This window comes from Onychostoma macrolepis, chromosome 10, assembly GCF_012432095.1.
Source record: "Onychostoma macrolepis isolate SWU-2019 chromosome 10, ASM1243209v1, whole genome shotgun sequence".
NCBI classification, from domain to species: Eukaryota; Metazoa; Chordata; class Actinopteri; order Cypriniformes; family Cyprinidae; genus Onychostoma; species Onychostoma macrolepis.
The window spans coordinates 11,687,617-11,696,918 of record NC_081164.1 but is presented as its reverse complement, the minus strand read 5'-3'; positions in this window follow the sequence as shown (position 1 = coordinate 11,696,918).

Sequence of the window (9,302 nt, the reverse complement as noted above, 5' to 3'; positions counted from 1 at the left end):
GGCGGTGGCACAGGGACTTTGATGGTCAGGCGTGGCGTGATGGATGAAGTGCAGCGTGCTCTGATGACGGATGACGGGAACCAGACACATAGACGATCCAACAAGACGTGAAACCGGAACACAGGAACTGAAGACGGGACACGAGGCACGGAAACAGGCTCAGACAACATTGACCTCATAAAACGATCTGACAAAGGAGATGAGAAGGTGGTAAGTATTTATAGGAGGTGAGATGAGTGGCAGCTGGTGATGAAGAGTGATCGCAGCTGGATACTGATCAACGGTAACGATCCGGACACACCCACTCACACACATGTAAACAACAAAGCACGAGACTAGAGAGAGACATTGAATCTATGAACCGTGACAGTAACAAGTAGACCCGACCAACCAGAACTGAACACAGGATGATTAACAAACACAGGTGCACGGGATAAATCAATGAAACTAAACGAGGAATAATCAGTTAACTAAACAAGAACTGGAACAACCAAATAAGGGCATAAGGAAGCATGAGAAAAACTAGAACATGGAACACATGGACAAAAAAAACAACACAAGCTTGACATTACCTCCCCCTCCCAGAAGGGGGGGTGGGCACCCTGGAGGCCCCTCAGGACAGGTTACACACACAGACAGGGATGGCTGGGCTTCAGAGCGGGACCCGATCTGGAAGACCCTGGCGGAACAGGAAGCTCGGGAGGCCATGGCAGATCAGGGAGTTCAAGACACCATGGCGGATGGATAGTCCAGGGAGCCATGGCGGAGCTCTATTAGCCACCCCCTGAGGAACCCCAACAGACAAGACAAGACTGATTAAAAATGTTCCTGTGGACAATACTTCAGGGGACATGACTTGACTCTGGTCAGGGGCTGGAGCCTGCACTGGACTCTTGATCAGGACACTGGAGCAAACTTTGGAGTTGAAGTGAGCCGCAGCCAGCGGGCTTGACATTGGAGTGGCCGGTGGGCTTGAGCGAGTGGTGGCCCACGAACTTGACAGAGGATCGGCCGGCAGGCTTGAGTGAGCTGCGGCTGGCGGGTTGAAGAGAGCCGCAGCCAGTGGGCTCAAATTGAAAATGCTTGATTCAGTTAATTATTGTTTGTTTGGTTTTGTTTGTTTTATTTCAAATACTCCTGCATATTGTAGCATGGCCTACCTTCATACATGCTACAACTAAATTTTCTAGAAAACACCTTACATTTATCTTGGAATTATCTTAAATTTTCTCAGCTCATTTTATTTGCTGATGTAAATGTGTACAATGTAAATGGGTGATTTTATTTATTTATTTTTTGTTTCTGAACTCTGATTCAAAGTTTATTTTGTACATAATTGGCATACACTCTATAATTATGTATTTAGGGGCTTTGTTTGTATAACTCGGGGGTTAAGGGTAGGGAGGTGGAAAATGTTGTTTCTATTCTTCTATATCTTTTAAAAAAAACATTCTCAGCCCATTCAGCATATTGTGGCATAATACTGGAGAGGTCATCCTTGGATACAAGCTCAGCCCCTCACCCTTGCACCTCTCTTAAATTTTTGTTTGGTATTCTAGAGGTGTCTTGCCCTGCTTTAAATTATATTAGATGAAATGTCATGCAGGCACGAGGCTGCGCCTTCTTAAAGCTCGGCTTCAGTTTCATTTTAGACTTGATGTGACAGGATGACTGAACAGGGCATTAGCAGCGGCACACGCAAACATGCAATTCCAACATGCGAAGAAATGTTGATTCAGTGTAATAAGTTGTGAAAATGTGTTTTTGGTTATTGCACACTATTAGCTATGAAAAGGCATCTTGTTAGGAATCTCAATTTCATTCCATCATGACTTGAAATCCGAATTCATTTGAAATGTGACACTAATTTTTCAACAAAAAAATCTAATATCTGGCTTTCGTAAGCAGTAGAGTACTGCTGTAGTCCCAGTGACAAATGGACTACGGAACAGAAAAGCAACAGGCATTAACATAACATGGAAACACCTTCAGAAGGTCGGTCATAGATCAGCATGAAAAGCACATGCAGCTCGAGGCTAATGACACAGTGAGCGTCAGGGCATGCTTGAAGAAAATGAAAAGCCGCAGACAGTTCAAGTGATGATAAAGCTCCTGAGTCGTAAAATGTCTCTAAAGGAATAGAAATGTGTGTGTGTGTGTCTGAGAAAGTTATAGACATGCACAGACCATAATATTTGTTTTCTCCTGAGCCAAGGTGCCTGGTGATGGCGCTGGTTTGGATTTCTCCGAAGATTCTGGCAAGGTTCTTTCATGAGTTACGAACAAACATCTTCCCATAATGTTAAAATAAAGTTTGTTCAGTGTTGTCTGGTTTTTAATAAAGTTCTCAAAATGTTAGCACAAAAACATTATTTATACACCAGTCATAGCTTTTTATTTTTTTTTAAATTATTTTTACTGAAATTTTAAAGATAATGATTTAGATCATCATGGTTTTAATCGTAATAACTAAGAGTTAAATAAGAAATAAGAGCGTTTGTTCAAAGTTATATGGTCTTCAACAATGTTTTCATGAAACAATGTTTTTATGAAACATTGCAGTTAGACATCGGACAATATATATATTTTTTCAATTCATGTAAATAATTTTTTACAGTATAAATTATGATTTGCTTATATATCTATTTGTTTAGATTATCATAGTTTTAATCATGTTATAATTGATTAATAAACTTTAATAGAACATTCATTCAAAGGTATCTGGTTTTTAATAATGTTCTAAAATCATCAGCAAAAACGTTATTTGTACATTGTTCATGGACTGTATTCTGAAAAATTTTAGTTGGACATTGGATCATTTTTATTTATTTATTTTTTAGAGAAGTTTATGTAAAACATTTTCACACTATGAATAATAAAACTGCTTAAGTTTATTTGTTTAGATTATAGTTTTAATCATATAATAGGCTATTTGATTAACAAACCTTAACACTTGTTAATTTAGAGGACATTCGTTAAAAACGTTTTCATAACTTAATGGGAACATTAGCAAGACATTCTTAGAACATATTTTGTTAGTGTTGGTACCCTCATCAGAACAAAACATCCAAACAAGGTTTCATAAATGCAATTCATGATAATTCAATCAACAAACACGATTAAGCTGGAATCTGATACAAAAGCATCTTGAATAATGAGAGCTAAAATCCTCAGAACTCATCTAATCCAGTGTAAGTTTCAATTCACTATTGTTTACCAAATGTTACAAGCATTTCAACCTAATCATCCCTTCATAAAAGTGTAATTTGATATCTCACATTTGAAGAACCAGATTAGTGCAAGCATACAAACAGCAGGCAAACACTTATGAAAGCAGCATTATGTCACTCCACGGCATCGATAAGGCCCTCCATCTACAGCATGTGGCCTATAATTAACCTCAATCCCCTCTCTCTCTCTCTTTCTCACGCCACTCCTCCTTCCTTGCTTTCTTCCCATTACTTTGGACAGGAAAAGTATGATGTGGCGGCACCAATTATAACAGTCTATTTTCTTTAGTGGCTGCACAGAGGTTGAAATCTGGCTGTAGAAAGCAGCAGCAGAGCTCTCCAGAGAGCCAGATTAGAGCGGTCAGTTTGTACACTGCTTTTGTCAGCCTCATTAATGACCATCTCACTCCGCCACCGCTGATGTATTACTGTCCATAAAAGCATTTTGGAAACCACAGATGCAATCCAGCTGAAGTACTTTGTCTATGTACAGAAAGATTCGATTATGGCTCGTGTAGTGATTTGCGAGCGTGTTTGCTCGGTTTGATCCTCTCGGTGCTCCGAGCCAGGAATTCATTTGAGTGTTTAGCTGTTGTTAATATTGCGTGTGATCTTTGATTAGAAAGTCAAAAGGGCTCATAATAAATCTGATTGAGGCTTGTTGCTGGCAATTTTCAGAATGGCATTATTTGGTGTGCTTGAAAATTAAACAGCACTTTTTCCATGTCAGATTAACTTTTTAATTAGAATAACTAAAGCCAATTATTTTGCATATATATATTGCACTTATATCTATGAATTATGGGATTGCAGTGAAGAGGTGTAGTTGAATTGAGCCTATTTAAGCACATTATAGCCTGTAACAATTGTAATTTTTTTTCTAAAATTAAAATATTTCCACAATAGTGTAATTGTCAGCTTTCAAATCATGTATTATGATTATTAGCAATAAAAGCTTGATTAGAAATGATGCGCAATAAAAATATTCTTTGATATTATGTAGTGATATTTACCTTGATTTTTCTTTTTCTTCATACATCGTTTTTTTTTTTTTTTTTTAATCTCAGGCTTTTTGTTAACACCAAAAAAATAAAAATAAATAAAATAATTTAAAGAGATTTCTTTTGTGTTGTGGAAGTGGTCATAGTTATAATTTTTTGAAAAATGCATATGAATAATTTTCACTCCATAAGAATATTGATGTGAAGGATTTTTTTACTGACAGTGTAAATAAACAAACAAATAAATAAATATATAAACAACCGAATAAATAAATAAATAGTTTTGTGTTGCGGAAATGGCAGAACAACTGCAGGGCAGTCATATTTTTTGGGGAAAAAATTACACTATAAATATTGAAATGATTATCATATATATCAAAAATATACCAAATAACTACAAGAAACACTTGAGGGAGGTTATCACCGTTACGGTAACCAATTTATTAAATCCAGGGTTCACATACTTTTTCCCAACCTGAGTGTTTATACCATTTATTGATTAAATAAATGATTGATTACATTTGTGGATGTTGTTTGTTTAGACAGGCTTCATATTTGTTTGACTTGGCTGTTAAGATCAAATTTCATGCATAATTTTAGGTAAATCACAAACATTTTCCTTCTTATCTTACATGTTAGTGTTTGACATAACCCAAGGAATATAATGAACTATACTGCAGTCCATAATAATTCTTTCCTCCTCCATCATGACTTTAAATTTGCAGGTCTGACCTTCTCACACTGAGTCAATTCAAAAAACTTTGGAGCTGGAGGCTGGATTCTCTCTCAATCACCACAGTCAGATTCAGTGTGAGGGTCTGACCTAAAAACTGTATTTCATTCTCTCAGATAGTGATATTAGAAACTATTAGCCCTCTGATGTGGCACGGTCCTTTCTGGTTGAGCAGATCTTCGCCTGTGGCCTCTCCTGATACCAGTGCATCAACCCATCCACCCTCCACAGGGCCTGCATTAGATCTCATTTTAGATTACAGGCTTCTAATGGAAATCCAAACGACCTTTCGCCGACAGGGCCTGAACATACGCGAAAGACAAACATTTGTTTCAGTCCTTCACCTTCTTTGATTCTTCTCCACTCTTGTGAGCTTATTCTTGAAAGCTTATTCTTTCAATTTCAACCTGACACTGTATCCCTTGAAAGTCTGCTATTGTTTGGATCGATGCTGTAATCAGCTGAAACATTACTATTCTATTCTTTGGATCATTAGTGAAGGTTGGACAATAATACAACAGTGCCCTCTTCTGGATCATCCACCTTATTGCACGAGGATTTGGACATTTGCCATGAAGCTGTAATGATGCCTAATTATAACTGCCATAGAGCTGATGAGGTCTGTACTTCTCAACCCCTACAATCAGAACCCTTTATGTAACACTCAATTAATCTCTCAAACAAGCCGGAGTATGAGAGTTTTCTCTCTCTTGCGGTTTACTTTTGAAAATTAGCCTCGGTAATAACAGCAGGTGACACACCGCTGTAGACTATGTTACATCTCACTGACTCGTATGTGCTTTTTGACTGTATATTAAATATGAAACTTACTTTTTAACAGTGACAGGAAAGGGCTTGGGTTGGTAGTTTGTTCTTGAACCTCAACAGCGGTCGTTGAAATAACGATATCAGTCAGTTAACAAGCGCTCGTGCACATTTAGTTGCAGAGTACAATACACAGAGTAAAGTGCAAATGAGGCACTAATGAGAGTTGTTCCGGAATGTCTGAGAAAGATATGTAAATATTTACCACGGTGTGTGACATTTACAAAAAGGGTAACAATTTATTAATTATACTAATTACTCCTCCCCCCACTCCTGCCATCAGCACTAATACAGAATTAGCCTAAAATGTCAGTGCTTTGTATGGAATATCTGCATATATTTCCTCCCAAAAATGCGAACCCTCTTAATAACTTCTAGAGTTTTGCCATATTTCTCCATGCGTTCTATTTCATGTGTTGTGTTCAATTATCTTCCATGAAATTGTTTGTTTGTTTTTCAGCAAAAAAAAAGTGATTTAAAGAAAATGTAAAAAACATAAAAATAAAATAAAAAAAATAAAAATATGTGAAATTATGCTTAAATTTAAGCATCCTCTTTTTGACATTTTCCATTAAAGACAAGGCATAAGAAGCAGCCAATCATATAAAGGCTTACATAGGATTGATGAAGCTCATAGGCCTTTATATGATACTTCATATTAAGCCAACAATGACTTTTTATATCATAATTTCGACTTTTTATCTGATAATTATTACTTTTATATCATAATTTAGACTTTTATGTCATAATTATGTCTTTTAAGCATGATTCCCCCCACTTGTTTTCACATGTGGAAGAAATGGCCTTTCATAAAAAGCATGTATAACGCTGAATATGCTAATTATGACCTAGAATGTCATATTTGTGACTTCTTATCTTGTAATTTCAGCTTACACTGTATGCCATAATTATGACGTTTAATGTCATATCTATGACGTGTTATCTCATAATTATGACTTTTATGTAAAAATTATGATTTACCAAATTTTTTCTTTTTCTCATGTGGCAGAAATGGTCTTCCATAAAAAGTATGTTTGATGCTAAATATGATAATTATAGCCTAACCTAGCATCTCATAAGTGTGACTTTTATCTTGTAATTTTGACTTATGTAATAATTATGACATAATTTAGATTTGTTTTCTTATGATTAAGACTTGCCTTTTTTAAATCATAATTATGATTTACCAATACATGCTATTTCATATGTGGCAAAAATGTTCATTTATAGGCCTGTGTTTATCATTTTAATTATGTAATTTTGTTTTTTTATATGCCAATTTATAGCAGTTGGAAAGATAATTTATTTTTTAGAATAGCAGCTGTTATTCCTCAGAGCAAATACATTTCTCGTCTGACTTGAGCCCAACGCCATCAGCAGGGCAGTTGTTTCAAAAATGGTCATTTAGCTCCAAACAAAGTTCTAATTTGAAGCTAAATCTCTAAAGGTGAGTAACATCTCCCCCACCATCCTCATGTCTTTAGCTGGAAAACATCTAATGTTAAACAAACATTTAGACAACACCTGAGTACTGGCTTGAGAATATTTCCCTTCCCTTCAAGCATCTGTGACAGAAATGGCAACAATTCTCAAGAGGAACAAGCAACCTTTCCGAAAACACATTGTAATGTTCTGATACTCTCTCACAAATCCTTTAGATGATGTTTTACTGGTTTGTAAAGTGGAAAGATGCTCCTTTAACTTCAACAAGATATTTTTAACTGTGATATAGCTTCTTTCAGATCCATTGGGGGGACAAAACCTAGAAAATATTTTGTTATTGTAGGCCTAGTACCAAGAGAGTGTTCCAGATATCTTTTCTTTTAGATACCAGGAGGATTGTGGGTAATATGTGTCTTTAATAATCTTACCTGTGTTCATCTGTACTATATGCGAGAGATAAATGAAGTTGACAAATTTTGTGAAGAACCTGATGATCATGTTATCCAGCATAATTTGAACACCAGCACAAGATCACATGGTTAATGTCACAAATGTACTTCGATTTAATTGAAGATAAAAAATGCAGATTTTGAAATCTAATGTCTGGTTTTAAATTGGTTTGATTCGGGACTCATTCAGTAAGACTGTCTGACAAGTGGGCATTTTAAAATGTGTTTGGGTCGTGTGTACTATTTTTCATTGTAATTCTGAACTTTTCTCAGTCTGCAGTCATAGATGACAGAGGGTCACCACAGGACAACAGAAGGAACCTGAGAATGGGCGTTCAACAGCTGTAAACTTTAATATGAGTGTGCTGCCTTTTTTCTCACATGTAGATGATGTCATGTCTGTCTAAAAATTAAATGCACTGTAAAAAAAACTTATAAGATATCAAACAAATAAATGTTTTTGTCACTCGTTGTGTGTGTTGTGTCATTGGACAGCTCAAGGCATGATTGCATAATTTAATACCTAAAATGCTTATATTTTAAACATCAGTTTAAACATTGGCACATTTTGTCTCTTTTCTTTGTTTTTAAGTGCTCCACTTTTTGCAGCACTGCAGACTTTTCAAGGCACTCTTGGTCCCTTTGGACAAAGTTTGTTATATTCTTGATCACAGAGATTAGAGGTTTGATTGATTCTGTCTACCTTCACCAATAAAGTGGCCGTATTTTCCCAGGGCTACATTGAGACAAAAAATTAAATTGAAAAACTGAGATGAGAAAAATACTTGGAGAAAATACCAAGACTCTAACTCAGTTGAGCCATCAGGAGTTTTTATGGTGCCTGAACAGATGATTGATTACAGGTTTGAAGGTTTGTGGGAAACAGTCATTCTCAGAGAGCACACGTGAAAACACTGACTGTAGTCTTTCATATTGTAATTATAAAACACATGTGTCCCAACGAACTTCTGAAGACTCTCGCCTTTCTTCTCCCTCCAGCATTTTTCTTTAGCCAAGAAGAAACCATTGTCCAAAGCTTCTTCCCTAGAAAATCTCAAACTGTAGAGAAAAGGCAAAATGATTGTTCGTTTGTTTATTTAAACATTTTTCTTATTTTCTCAGAGACCATACACAATGCAATTTTACTTTTTAATTTAATAGTATTAATTAGTTAATACAGTAGTTAATACAGTATAAAAGGACATGATTATAATTTAAAATGAATTCAAATGAACACATTTAGTATAAAAAGTCAAATTTATTGCCTCCAGTGGGACAATATTAACCTAATGTATCTCACATCACTGATTTTATTGAGTATTTTATATATATATATATATATATATAATCATTAATATTGCTGTCAGGAATGATAGAGGCTTAAAGCAAAAGTTGTAACTACACTATTTATAATGGGTTACATCCTTTTTACTAAAATATATTCATCAGCAGAAGTCAAGAACAGTCTTTAATACTTTAATATAGGCACTTTAATCAGATAATGTTCATTACATATTTTAAATATTCAATACTTCAATTCAGTCATACATTTTTTTTATTTCCCCGACCTCATTGCTAGCATAATACTAAAACAAGATAAAGTATTTTATGGCTCCCAGTG